At 35.6% G+C, this 15897-nt stretch overlaps 1 non-coding gene across 1 annotated transcript; it reads right to left on the reverse strand.

Moving 5' to 3' along the window:
- Positions 1-9952: 9952 nt before the first annotated feature.
- Positions 9953-10059, reverse strand: LOC127077123 (small nucleolar RNA R71). Its single transcript, XR_007787104.1, has one exon. It is a non-coding gene; the product is annotated as a small nucleolar RNA R71 (small nucleolar RNA).
- Between the last annotated feature and the right edge of the window lie 5838 nt (positions 10060-15897).

The following is a 15897-nucleotide window of genomic DNA, read 5'->3' on the forward strand; positions in this document are numbered from 1 at the left end:
CCAATCTAACTAACTAACTAATCACTTGTTAGTTAGTTAGTTTTAACTACTAACAAACTTAGTTACATACTCACTAATAGAACTATATATTTGCAAGTGTATAATATATTTATGAAACTAACCACTTCACCGGTATACTTGTACGGATGTATAATAAAACTAACCACCCGATTATGTATTATATATTTCGCTGAACTATATACTTGCATAGGTATATAGTGTATATGGAAATATGTTTAGGAATTATCAAATAACATTCTTTTATGAGACTAAGCATACATTAATCTTAATTGTTGTTAGAAAAATTAAATTATAATCAAATGGAATGAGGTTAGAATCATGAACGAATCAGTTTTTTTATATTATTTCAAACACTCTCAAATTATCTTAGTGTTTGTACGCATGGATATACAAGATAATTAAGTCTTCTCGAGTTTGCACAAGACGGGTGAAAACTCGAATGTAACGAAGATTGTCTGAAATTTATTCTAGAGCATATACATTTTTGTTATGATTTTTCTTAATCCGAAATGCTCAATTTATAGGTCAAATTGATGTTGTTTCATAAGGTTGTGACACTTAATGAAACACACACTTTCAACATGTTGCACTGTTTCGCACATAACATCACTTTTACCAAATGATGTATTGTTTCGTCTACAACAACAATTTTCAAAAACTATATTGTTTCGCATTCAACAATACTTTATAAAGTGTTGCATATTTCCGAATTCAAACTATAAACGGTCTACTGCAACACCTCACAAGTGTTGTCTATTTCTAAATTCAAAAAATAACTTTCACTTGTATATTTTCTTGTCATTTTGGAACACACTCAAGATTATTAATTCTTAATAATTTATAACAGTTGCTCCCTTAAATACATAAATCTATCAATTTTAAGGTCATTCAACATCTAGTAAGTCCTAATAAGTACACAAAACTATCAAATAACATTCTCCTATAACAATAAATAATTAGACAATAAGAAACTCCAAACATTTCATTCACCACTTGTTCTCATTTGAAGTGGAATCTAGTTTCTATATGCTTTCTCCTCTCATGTGAAAATGAATTATCGTCAAATTTATGACGGAATTGTTGTAAATCATAAAATTAAATGGTTTTGCCACTTCACATTGCATCTTCTTTAGAAATGAATTTAACCAAATTACTTGACATGAAGCAAATGAGCGAGGTGTGCACTCTAATTCACATGATGAGAGAGCCGTGACAGGTTGCATCTTTGTACATCCAAAAATAGCAACCTCAGAGTACATGAAACATAACTAAAGGTGCTTCTTTTATTAGTTATGTCACCTCGTCAATCAAATTATTATTATTATTATTATTATTATTATTATTATTGTTGTTGTTGTTGTTGTTGTTTTTATTATTATTATTATTATTATTATTATTATTATTATTATTATTATTATTATTATTATTATTATTATTATTATTATTATTATTATTATTATTATTATTATTTTCCTCCTCTTCTTCTTCTACAACCCCGTCGTCTTTTTCCGTATCCTTGTCGTCTTCTTCCTCTTATTATTATTATTCTTTTTAATCCTCTTTTTCTTATTATTATTATTAGTATTCTTCTTCATTCTTCCTCCTTTTCTTCTTAATCTTCCTCTTCTTCCTTGTCTTCCTCTTTTTGCTTGTCTTCCTCTTCCAAATCCTCTTATTCCCCGTCTTCCTCTTCCTCGTCTTCCTCCTCTTCTTCTTCCTCCTCCTCCTCGTCTTCTTCTTCTTCTTCGTCCTCGTCTTCTTCTTCCTCTTCTTCTTCCTCTTCCTCGTCTTTTTCTTCTTCAAACTCGTCGTCATTTTCCTCGTCCTCGTCGTCTTCTTCCTCCTCTTCTTCCTCTTCCACATCCTCTTCTTCCTCGTCTTCCTCTTCCTCTTCTTCTTCTTCTTCTTCTTCTTCTTCTTCTTCTTCTTCTTCTTCTTCGTCTTCTTATTTTTATTCTTATTCTTATTATTCTTCTTCTTAACATTCTAAGTATTCACAAAATAAATATTGAACTTGAATCAAAGTTCATAATAAGACCAAGCTTAAGTGGAAACCATAATCATGCATCAAGATGCTTCAAAAGATTCATCTAAACAAAATCCTAAGTTTCATCTAAATATTTAAAATATAGTACATAAAAATATTTATATTTAAAATAATATACTTGAAAATAAATATTATGGGAATATTTAGTTTATTATTTTATAAAGAATAGTAAATAAATGACATGTTTAGGTCGGGTAGCCCACAACTAATTTAGGACCGAGCTCGAGTAATATATTATGAGCCCATATTCTAATAGGTCTTTTTTGGATGTGTACTTGTTCTTCTAATATAACTTACACTACAACAAACAACGCTTTTTATGACGAGGCTTTCACCACGAATAATATAAAACTGATGGTGTATGTAACGGGAGAGTCATGTTTTAAAAAGTATATATAAAATCAATCTATTACCTCGCTTTTTGAAAAACCGACATAAATATATGCCCAGGATTTGAGATTTGATTCCCAACTCCTTCAGTTTTAAGTTTTATATGGAACCAAAAATGCATCTTTAATTTTTATAGATTTTGCGTCAGATATGTTACCTCAGTTTTCATGAAAACTGAGATAAATACTCTCTAATTTTTTATTCCTTTTGGAACCAAAAAGACGCTTTATTTTTTAAAGATTTTACGTCGGATATGTTACCTCAGTTTTCAGTATAACTGCAATAAATATTGTTTATATTTTTTATTCCCTCAGTGTCTACCTCATTCACTTCTCGAGCCCTAACGAAATAACCCAATATGTATATGCAAATCTAAAAGATTAAACTTAAGCTGAGCAAAAAGGGGGGGGATTCTAAGGTACGAGGATGTGTTATGAAAAGGGAATGTATTAACACCCTAATCATATGTAATACAGGAACATTTTAAATATATGTGTTTGGTTTAATATGGAAATACATTGAGCCTTATGCCTATGTACCCGTGAATGATCAAAATCTCGTAGTTCGGGTTCAAAAGTAAGAAGGGATTCGTTGGGGTTGATTTTATGAGAAAGATACAAATTGTCATCTTAAGGAGAAAACTCACTTTTAAACCACCACAAACATGTGGAAGATAGATCTTTGCATCAAATTGAAAGAAGGGCTCTCACTTGGATATAAAATCAACAAGTATGCCACATACCTCTTCCAAATGGAAAAGAATCAATATCAATCTCAACAATGTTATGGGGTAGGAGATTTAAATCTCAACTAGAGATGACTCATGTCTAATCCTTTTATGTAAAGGTTTTAAACATGGAAAAGCCAAAGTGGCAAAAGGGTTTGAATTAAGTTTGTGTTTTTTTAGGTCTTATGAAAAGATCTTTGAATATGCTTAAGTGTTTTGAAGCATTTGATTAACAAATAAAAGGGAAAATAATTACCTAAGTCAAAGTTTATTATGAAAGTGGTTATAAGAAGGAGAGAAAGAGAGATAGAATCCTAAGGTTTACATTGAGGGGAACCTAAGATTGTATCTAGAAGTATTGTATTAATGGGAAGCAAAGTTGTATAGGATGCAGATGAACACACACATGCAAAATGACAAGAATTTCATGATTCCTTTCCCTTGGATATAAACAATAACAAGGTTGAACATGCATTAACATTAAGGTACAAAATATGGCTAAATACAATAGAAATCACAAGGTGAGTGAGGTATGGATGACAATATTGATCATGGCTTTTAGGCATTAATATAAACATAAACAAGACATGACGAAGTTTCACATAAAATCACAAGACACAACACATTAATGGTGAAGACAAAATCATATTTGACATCGTAAAGACATTCATTGATACATGGTAAACACAACTTGAATCAATTTAGGTTATGCATGCATCACATTATAAGTATTCACAAAATGAACATTGAACTTGAATCAAAGTTCATGATAAGACCAAGCTTAAGTGGAAACCTTAATCATGCATTAAGATGCTTCAAAAGATTCATCTAAACAAAATCTTAAGTTTCATCTAAATAACCAAACACTAATATTTTAAAACAAGGTCATTTAATCATGGTATAATGCCCAAAATATGATCATGTTTAAGCAAACAAAATGCTACTAACATAAAAGAAGACCTAAACAAATATACATTGGTCACACAAACATCTCTGATCACTTAGAACAAGGAAATAATAAAATAAAATCCATTAAAAGGCCTAATAACAACATAAAATGCACTAGCTTTCTATCTAATAAAAATGGTCAAAAAATTAATATTAATTTTTGGGATTTTTTGGTGTCATCATAAAATAGACATTCTCATGGACACATGACAAAAAGAATGGGTCAAAAATGTTAAGGGATCATGAAGTTATGGATATTTGAAGTTATGAAGAAAAATGAATACTTAACAAGTGAGAAAAGATAAATATTACACTAGTCAGGTTTAAACCCACGTCCTTGGGGTTCCATGAACTGTTTGGAAAAAATAAAAAACCAAAGTCTGGGGCGAGGGGGATTTGAACCCCAAACCTTTTGGTTGTAAGTGACTTTGGGCGCGCGCTTCTACCATTGGGGTGGTTATACATCCCTTCATTATAACACAAGGAATTGTATATATTATAAAAACGCGTTTAGTTTGACTTTTCCATGCCATGTCAGCATCTTCTTCAACTTATAGCTTCTTATTTTAGTTTTTTTTCTTTCATCATTTTTTCAGATTTTCTAACAAACATATCTCTCTCATTTCTCAACCATTTTTCATGAAATAAAGATCAAAATTCCTTAGAAAAATGTAAGGAACACAATGGTACGACATGTTTTAGCTAATACTCAAATATGAAGATGCGCGAAGGCCAAAACCAGAACTAAAACTTTAGGTTTCATGCAACTTAAATTCACATAAACATCAAGATAAATGGCATGTGATTTAATGATCAACCTTAACACAAAAAATGCTACATGTCTGCTTCAGATATCACATGGAAATTATGCATGTATAGTGAGTTTCGAAGTGCAAGAATATACCTATTAGAGCAATGTCCAATGCCTCTTCAACTCTACTTCTAGCTGTTGTTTGATGTCCCTCACAATGTCTATGAGTTCCCAGGAGATGGTTGGACTCTTTGGTTTGCAGAATGCTCGAGCCAAATAGGAGAAATGGAGGTTAAGGTCAAAAGCTTGCAAAAATGAAGTTTTGCTTGGTGATCTTGTTGTATGGATAGATGAGGATTTGTCCTCTATTTATAGTGATCCTTGAGGGTTTATGAAGCTTCAGATATCATAAAATAATTGTGGCTTATACTGGTTTTCTTGCTTGGTTGGTTCTTGCACAAATCACCAAGTGAGAAGCATGGAAAAAGCATGGAGTACATGGAGTGTTTTGTTGAGCTTTTTCTGGAGCATAGGAGTTGAGTTGAGGTTTAGAGTTGGTATGCATCAGAATAAAAGTCATTTGGAAGCTCAATGGTACTTCTTGTTGGATTAAAGTTACTTTACATGAATGGAAGTGTGATCTTTATGCAAAAATGGAATAATTAATTGTGTAATGGTTTAACTTCTTAGATAATGGCTCAAAGCTTGTGAGATCTTATTATTAGAGTGATATTTAGAAGCCAAATATTCTGCAAAGTAAGATAATGTAGCTTTGCCTCAAGGTTGCATGATGAACTTGCCATGAAAATGACCCAAAATTTAGATTTAGATAGCCAACTTCATCTATTCTAAACTCCTAGCTCAAATATAATAATTTCATGCTCTTGGATGTTTTGGAAAGCTAAGACTATCCTCTAAAACTTTCGTATTATGAGTTTTCCTTTAATCAATATGGATCATGGTGAAAAATAATGTTGCTACTGCTGAAGCTGAGGCAAAAGCCAAAGCCGACGTTGACGAAGCAACATGCCTTGCTGAAGAGTCTGTTGCTAAAGCCAGAGTTAATGAACTGACTCAGGGGGAGTCCTTCACTGCTGGATTCATCCCTCTAGTCCTGAAGACTCTCGAAGAGCTGCAGAAAGAACAACAGGTAGTTCGAGCCAGACTGGATCAACAGGACTCTGTCAACGTAAACATTCAGAACATGCTGCCCCAGCTGCTCCAGAGGATGCCTCCTCCTCCAAACCCCTAGGAACCTAGGCTATCTTTTCTTGTTGCTTTCTATACTTTGCTTGTTGCTTTTCTATGTTTTGATGTCTGTTTCTTGCCTTCTTGCTTTCTGCTTGCTAGCTTTTGTAAATGCTTATTTATATCAATATCAACTTTTTGCTATGTCTTTTTGATTCTGACAAAAAGGGGGAGAACTAAAACAGCTCTGATGAAAACATATATAATTCCTTTCAAGCACTGAAAACATTTTCTCTAAAATCAATGACTTAAGATATGCAGGAAAGTAGCTAAAAGCACCAAACCATGTAAGGTCCGGTAAGAACTTCTGAACTATCCAAAGATCTAACTCAGGGGGAGCCCACTATAATATTTGATCTAAGAGTCTCTTTAAATGTTTCATCTTTAATCTAAATTGTTTTGTCATCATCAAAAAGGGGGAGATTGTAAGAACAAAGTTGGTTCTACAGTATATCTCTAAGATTTTGATGATAACAAAGGATGAAACCAAAAATGATACTCTAACGAGATTTTTTCTTAGTGTGCAGGACTCTGAACATTTACGCAGGATTCTGACCAAACATCAGATACAAATTACATCATATATAAAGTATTAGATGATCATACGCGACTCAGAAAGGAATACGTCCAGAAAGTTCTGATTCTGATCAACGCAGATACCAGCGCAATATTAAGAAGTCAGAAGCTCTGACAAAAGACTACTGGATTCAGACTCTGATACTTAAGAAGTATATAGCACTGAGAAGCTCTGATGAAGTCAGACATAGTCATCCTCTGAAGACAAACTCTGGTATATCAAGACTCTGATGCAGACTCACCAGTCCAGAACGCATAACCGAAAAGAATCTCATTATGGAAAGAAAATATTTAAAGAAAGGAATAATGAGGCGGACACAATGGTTTTAGAAAGAAACAATAGAAGTAATGACATTAATTATTCTTCAATGACCAAGATTTTGTCATCACTCCAACGGTCCTTCACAACGACTATATAAAGGACGTATTACTTCTCTAGAGAATACACCTGAGACGCACAGAAATATCATTCATTCTCTCTCTTTTTCATAAGTTGCTGCTATCACGTGAAAAGCTTTTTCTCTCATATTTGTCTATAATACCTGCTTGTTATTAGAAGCACTTTACATTACAATTTACTTTTGCTTAAACTATTTCCTCAAGTGACTCTGCGCAGTCTGAATACTTGAGAGGGCTAAGAGATTATTCTCTTAGACGATTGGTTGTGTAATCTTTCAAGATTAGTGGATTAAGTCCTTTTTGAAGGCGAAATCACCTTGACCGTGTGCACTGAAGTAACTTTGATTTTCAAGAGAACCAGTATAAAATTCTGTGTGTGTTGATTTCTGAAAAAGTTTTTATTTCCAAAACAATTCAAACCCCCCTGATAACATGAAATAATATCACATTTTTGGACTCTATTTAATTAAATTATATTATTATTTGATTCGATTTATTTCATATTATTCGATATTACTTGGTATTTTCCTTCTATTTATTTCAGGTAACACTATTTGAAGCATACGTGAAAAAGAAAGAAAAGGAGATGCAAAAAGAGGATAAAAAGCAATCCACTAAAGCCCAGCCCACAACTACAAGGAGAGGCGCTGTGATGCTGTGACGACCGCCACACAAGGTGTGACGAGCGTCACGCCCTCCTGCTAAGTGTTACGAGCGCCACACAAGGTGTGACGAGCGTCACACCCCCATTCCTATATTTTTGGCTTTGACGCGTAACAGAAGCACGTTCACCTATTTCTTCGCTTGACCAGTTGACGTGTGACAAAACCTACTGAAGGACTTTGGAAGAAACGGTCACTTGATGGATTGGTATAAATATATCCAATGGTGGAACCCTGCAGGGGACTCTAAAATTTTCCAGTTTTCGGCACCGTGCATTATTTTTTCCTGCTTTTTAATTTTCCAGCACTCTACTTTCTTAGCATTTTTTATTTCCTTTTCTTTCCTAGTTAATTTCCCAAGCATTGAATTTATTTTCTTTCACACTAGTTTCTACACCGGAAACTATTGTGTAGTTTTTACTGGATCTAACCTTACGTTAGATCATAGTATTTTATTCCTTCGCCTTTATTTTACTGTCTGACCGAAGATTGTGAAGAACAAATCCAACCGGCTTGTGGTGGAGTGTTCAAGCATCGAAGCTAGGGAACAATCAAGATTTCTATTAATATTACAGGTTCATTAATTTATTGTTTTAATTTATATATTCTCTGTACTGCTGTTTATCTATACTGTTTGTCTGACATGGCTGTATTTAAGCATAATTATTGTTTAGGCTTGTTTAGCATGTCCGGCTAAATAAACTTAGGTATCGGTATGTAAAGTAAGCGGAATAAAGGAATCAAAACTAAGTTGGTTTAAATTTATTTAAAGATATAGTCACTCTTTTTATGGTCTCAATTTACAGGGTTAATACCAAAGTTTTTGTACGAGAGTAAAAGACGTAAAGAAGTTAAAATCAATAGAACGACGGTTTGAGTTTTTAACTGGACAGTGTAAATTGGACATTAACTTTAAATCAGGGCGAAAGCAATTTTTAGAGTTAATTAAATTCTAATCATTTTCAAAAAGTATTTTTAAAGGTTAAATGTGAGGACGAGAGTTAAGCATTTAAGTTTAATCATATAATCTAAGTCAACAGAGCGAGAGTTTGAGACGAGGGTGTTTAAACGGTTAGTATTTTAATAAAAAGAGTTTCTATAGATTCTATTGTTTTCAAAAAGTGATTTTAGTTTTAACTAAATAGTGAGAGCGTACGTTAAGGTAAAATCATAGTCTATTCAACAGAGCGAGAGTTTGAGAAAAGATTTTTAATCAATAGTGTCTAATGAAAGGACTTATTTTAAAACTAAGAAACCAACGAAGATTTGATTCCCTAATTACGACGAACTACATACCGATATCCGCGTTATTCGATATTTAATCTAGATCCAATTTTAGTTTTACTTTTTCCCCTTAATCATCAAAGTATCATCCGCCTTAGCTTTACGAAGTAACCCTAGAAAAACGGTATATCGATTCATTAAGTCCCTGTGGGATCGATATCTTTTATTACTACGCGATTAGACTGTGCACTTGCAGTTAATACCCCAATAGACTCATAAAGTCGCAATCAAGTTTTTGGCGCTGTTGCCGGGGACTTTTATTTAGTCGATATCGTAATTCTTCTGTTACGCTGTAGAGACTAAGGCAATTTTTATTTTTATTTTTTATTTTTTTTTCTTGTTTTTCGTTGATTTGTATGCCACACACTCTCTCACAAGGCGAACCGTATTACTTACGAATCAACGACGTTGAACGATATCTCCGAGTCTTACGAAGAATTCGGGAGTATCGTGCTGCAAACAATCTTCCTCCAATCGAAATTCCTGATCTCAAAAATCTTCTTCCTTCGCCGATACCCGAGATGGCAGAACCAGCTCGTGCTCTTCGAGATTACGCCGCTCCATCGCAAGACGAGCCGCATTTGAGTATTGCTCCACCCGCAATCGAAGCAAACAACTTCGAACTTAAACCTTCGCTGTTACAGGCAGTGCAACAGAATCAATTCTCTGGAAATCCTACCGAGGATCCAAACCTTCATTTATCCGTATTTGTTCAATACGCTGATACTGTTAAAGCTAATGGTGTCACTTCAGAGGCAATTCGACTTCGTCTCTTTCCTTTCTCGTTAAGAGATAAAGCTAGAAGATGGCTTCAGTCTCTTCCTTCCAACTCAGTCACCACACGGAATGAGTTGAAGAAAGTCTTTCTTGCCCGATATTTTCCTCCAAGCAAAACAGCTATGTTAAGAGCCCAGATAAATGGATTTAAACAGAAAGATAACGAGTCTCTTTTCGAAGCATGGTAAAGATACAAAGACATGATGAGACTTTGTCCACACCATGGTTTAGAGGACTGGTTAGTAATTCATGTCTTCTATAATGGTCTCTTATACAACACAAGATTAACAATAGACGCCGCCGCAGGTGGTGCGCTTATGGATAAACCTTACGTTGACGCTTATCAACTTATCGAAAGCATGGCCCAAAACCATTATCAGTGGGGAAGCGACCGAACAATGGTAGAAAAACCCCAAACGAAAACTGGCATGTACGAGATAAGTAGCCTTGATCATGTTAATGCAAAAGTGGATGCTCTTGCCCAGAAAATTGAAAGTTTAAATGTATCACCTCCAGCCACCGTGGTTGCCGTGACTCAAAATTACGAAGTCTGTGGAATCCAAGGTCATACGCCTACAGATTGTCAACTCCTAACAGGAATCCAAGTAGAGCAGGTGAACTATGCTTAAGGAAATCCCTACTCGCATACCTATAACTCAAACTGGAAGAACCATCCTAATTTTTCATATAAGAGTAACAATGCTTTATACGCACCAGGACAAGCTCCCAGTCAAGCCCCAGCTATACCTCCTGGATATCAAAAGCCGACCCCATCTACACCTAACAATAACGTTCCTAGGAAATCCAACTTGGAAATCATGATGGATAACTTCATAGCTTCTCAACAGCAAACCAATAAAGATTTCTTAAACCAGAATGTACATACTAACGAACAAATTAAACAACTAGCAAGTAAAGTAGATGCCCTGGCTACCCATAACAAAATGCTGGAAACACAAATCTCACAAGTAGCTCAACAACAAGCGCCTACTTCTGCCCCAACTGGTACATTTCCTGGACAGCCCCAACCTAACCCGAAAAGCCACGCTCATGCAATTATATTAAGAAGTGGAACAGAGGTAGAAGGACCATCTGACCCAAGGATTGAGAACCAAAACTCTAAAAAGTCAACTGAGGAAGAAAATAAACCTAAGGAAAAGGAAAAGAGTAATAAGGAAACCGTAGAAAAGAAAGAACCTTATGTACCTCCACCGCCTTACAAACCACCTATCCCTTATCTTCAGAGGCTAATTAAAACCAAAGACGCGGGCCAATTTAAAAAATTTGTTGACCTACTGAAACAATTAAACGTCACCATTCCTTTCACAGAAGCTATTACACAGATGCCTTCATATGTTAAGTTCTTAAAAGAAATTCTTTCTAATAAAAGGAAACTTGAAGATAGCGAAATCGTTACACTCACTGCTGAATGTAGCGCTATAATCCAGAATATGCCTCCTAAACTTAAAGATCCTGGTAGTTTCTCTATACCCTGTCACATAGGAAAATTTGTCATAGACAAAGCTTTATGCGATTTAGGAGCCGGTATCAGTGTTATGCCCTTGTCCATATGCAAGAGACTTGAAATGGGAGAATTAAGACCAACTAAAATGTTTGTGCAATTAGCAGATCGTTCCGTTAGATATCCCGTAGGAATTCTTGAAAACGTTCCCGTGCGCATAGGTCAATTCTACATTCCAACCGATTTTATAATTATGGACATAAGAGAAGATGAAGTTACCCCCATTATATTGGGAAGACCATTCTTAGCAACCGCCGGTGCTATCATAGACGTAAAACGAGGACGACTCACTTTCGAAGTAGGAGAAGAGAAAATTGAATTCATTCTTTCCAAAATTTTGAAAGCACCTGCAATAGAAGACACATGTTACTTCATGGATATCATCGATGAATGCATAAAAGAAACAGAATTAGAAAATGACGAATTGACTGACTGTCATGTAGAAGACAGACTGAACCAATGTTTAGCAGTAACATCGGATCCTACGCAATGCCTTAAGAAACCTACCCTCGACCTGAAAACACTTCCCAAAAATCTGAGATATGAATTCCTAGACTCAGAACTTGAACGACCCGTGATAGTCAATGCAGACCTAGGAAAACTTGAAACCGAAAAACTCCTACATATCTTAAGAAAATATTCGACCGCACTAGGATACAACATCACCGACCTTAAAGGGATAAGTCCTTCTATTTGTATGCACCGCATCATGCTAGAAGAAGACTGTAAAACGTTTAGGGAACATCAGAGGAGATTAAACCCGATCCTGAGTGAGGTAGTGAAGAAGGAAGTAACGAAGTTATTAGAGGCAGGTATCATATATCCGATACCAAATGGGTTAGTCCTGTACACGTAGTACCAAAGAAAGGAGGTATAACAGTTATCGAAAATGAAAAAGGAGAAACTATAACCAAACGAATCGAATCGGGATGGAGAATGTGCATAGATTATAGAAAGCTAAACAAAGCAACCTGAAAAGATCATTTTCCTTTACCATTCATAGACCAGATGTTAGAACGATTAGCCAAACATTCTCATTTCTGCTATCTGGACGGTTATTCAGGTTTCTTTCAAATACCAATTCATCCTGATGACCAAGAAAAGACAACGTTCACATGTCCTTTTGGTACCTTCGCTTATCGACGAATGTCGTTTGGCTTGTGCAATGCTCCTGCAACCTTCCAAAGGTGCATGATGGCAATATTTGCCGATTTTCTTGAAAACATCATGGAAGTCTTTATGGATGATTTTTCCGTATGCGGACAAAGTTTTGAAGAATGTCTTGGAAACCTAGAAAGAGTTTTAGAACGTTGTGTAACAGTAAACCTAGTACTTAATTGGGAAAAATGTCACTTTATGGTACAAGAAGGGATTGTTTTAGGACACATCATATCAAATAGAGGAATTGAAGTAGACAAAGCCAAAATAGAAGTAATCGAAAACCTTCAACCTCCGAAAACTGTGAGAGAAGTACGAAGCTTCTTAGGACATGCCGGTTTTTATCGACGATTTATTAAAGATTTCTCTAAAATAACTAAACCTTTAACCGGATTATTAATGAAAGACGTTGAATTCATCTTTGACAATAAATGTTTAGAAGCATTTCAAACACTTAAACAAGCATTGATCTCCGCGCCCATAATGCAGACTCCGGATTGGAATGAACCATTCGAAATAATGTGTGACGCAAGTGACTACGCCGTAGGCGCTGTTTTAGGACAACGAAAGGATAAAAAACTTCATGTCATATATTATGCAAGTAGAACTCTAGATGAGGCACAGATGAATTACGCCACGACCGAGAAAGAACTTCTAGCAGTAGTATTTGCACTAGATAAATTTCGTTCTTACTTGGTCGGAGCAAAAATAATCGTTTACACTGACCACGCTGCCATTAAGTACCTCCTAACAAAAAAGGACGTTAAACCTAGACTCCTAAGGTGGATCTTGTTGTTACAAGAATTTGATTTGGAAATCAAAGATAAAAAAGGAACTGAAAACGTAGTAGCAGATCACCTTTCTAGACTCGAAAATCTGGAACCGGAAAGAACATCGATCAATGATGACTTCTCGTACGATAAACTTATAGCTAATTTGGAAGAAAATAGAGCTAATGAACGGGTAGAGACCACCTTGGCTATATGCGTTACACCATGGTACGCCAACTTTGTCAATTATTTAGCCGCCGGAATGGTTCCACTTGATTTATCCTACCAACAAAAGAAACGATTCTTCCATGACATAAAACATTATTATTGGGACGACCCTTTACTTTTCAAAAGAGGCCCCGATGGTATTTTCCATCGATGTATACCTGAAGAAGAGGTAGAAAGTACAATCCAACATTGTCATTCCGCTCCTTATGGTGGACACGCAAGTACATCCAAGACCTGCTCTAAAATCCTACAAGCTGGTCTTTATTGGTTAAACATATGGAAGGATGTGCATGCTGCTGTCAAGAAATGTGATAGATGTCAACGCACAGGAAACATATCTAGACGTGACGAGATGCCACAAAAGGGCATTTTGGAAGTAGAGATTTTCGATGTGTGGGGAATAGATTTCATGGGACCTTTTCCACCTTCTTTCGGTAACAAGTACATACTCGTAGCGGTTGACTACGTATCAAAATGGATTGAAGCTATAGCTTCTCCAACAAACGACACACGAGTAGTAACTAGACTCTTTAAGAATATAATCTTTCCAAGATTTGGTGTCCCAAGAATAGTAGTCAGTGATGGTGGATCGCATTTCATATCTAAGATACTCGAAAAACTATTGTTTAAGTATGGTGTAAAACATCGAGTAGCGACACCTTACCATCCTCAAACCAGTGGACAAGTGGAAGTGTCTAACAGAGAAATTAAACAGATATTGGAAAAAACAGTCACCACGTCAAGAAAAGACTGGTCATCAAAATTACCTGAAGCTTTATGGGCTTATCGAACTGCTTACAAAACTCCCATAGGAACAACCCCATTTAGGCTTATTTTCGGAAAATCTTGCCACCTCCCGGTAGAATTAGAACATAAGGCCTATTGGGCTATTAAAAATTTAGATTTAAACTATAAGGCCGTCGGTGAAAAGCGAATCCTTGATATAAACGAATTAGAAAAACTTAGACAAGACGCATACGAAAATGCCAGAATCTACAAGGAAAGAATGAAAAAATGGCATGATAAGCGCATATCAAGGAAAACTTTCAAACAAGGAGATGTAGTCCTTTTGTTTAACTCTAGACTTAAGTTATTCCCAGGAAAACTACGCTCTAGATGGTCAGGCCCTTTCCAAGTCACTAATGTTTTCCCTAGTGGAGCAGTGGAAATTAAGGGAAAATTTATGGAAACATTTATCGTAAACGGGCAGCGTCTGAAACATTATCACTATGATGAAAACAATGAAGACTCGCAAGTCCTGAAATTAGACGTATTGTCTCCTAAATCTATAGATTAACATTTACTAGTTTTATGTCGAGCTTGCGACATTAAACAAAGCGCTTCGTGGGAGACAACCCACAAATTTTTACTATCTTTTCTTGAATTATTCTTTTGATTTTATTTAGTATTCATTCTTCATTTATTTTATTTCTTCTTTTCTTCTTTCGGAATCTGGCCAAATCCTGACTAAATTCTTGTTTTTCTTTTCTTTAGTTAACACTAACCTGATGGGACAAATTGATCGTATGGGTATCAAATTCAGAGGGAGAGCTCAGAGACAAAAATTTGAAGAACTTTCTGAGAGAGAGATGCACCCAACCTTCTATGCTGATGAAGATGCAATGATCGTACTTGGGCTAAGAGATAGTGTCTTGTATCTGCTGAATCAAATAGGGTGGGAAACCACTCCTATTCGCAGACAATTTGTTACTTACCGAAGGCTAACTCTAGAATTCCTTAGCTCCCTGATCTATTTACCAAACCATGGAAAAGGAATAAACCGAGGTTTCATTCAATTCAGGATGTTCAATATGGAGTATTAGTTTAACATTCAAGAGTTTACTAACCTTTTAGGGTTCCCTACCTCTTTTGATACATTCACCATGAGCCAAGAAGACCTTTTTGAATATAGAGAGCTTGAACATTTTTGGGGAAGTTTGACGGGTAATGACGACCCTGAGGAACATGAGTTTCTCTCTGGAAACATACATAACCCGGCTTTTCGCTATTTCCACAAAATCCTAGCACACACTCTTTTTGGAAAGAGATCAAACATTACCACAGTATCACGTGATGAACTCTTCATAATATTTTGTGCTTCCCAGAACCGTCCAGTGAATGGTGCAACTTATATGCTGGCGAGTTTCGACCGTCTTATTCAAGATGACCGTGCACCGATTCAAATAGGAGGATTGATAACCATGATTGCCAATGCTATTGGACTGCGCCAACCCATGCTTGACTCGAACCCTTTCTGTGGCATCGAGTCTATGAACATACATTTCCTTTTCAAGCTTTGATGTCAGAACAAGCTGCCATGAGAGAGGAGTTAAATATGATGGGACATGAAATTCTGCAATACATGAGCACTATGACAAATCATTTTCTC

The sequence above is a fragment of the Lathyrus oleraceus genome, chromosome 4 (assembly GCF_024323335.1).
Source record: "Lathyrus oleraceus cultivar Zhongwan6 chromosome 4, CAAS_Psat_ZW6_1.0, whole genome shotgun sequence".
Lineage (NCBI taxonomy): Eukaryota > Viridiplantae > Streptophyta > Magnoliopsida > Fabales > Fabaceae > Lathyrus > Lathyrus oleraceus.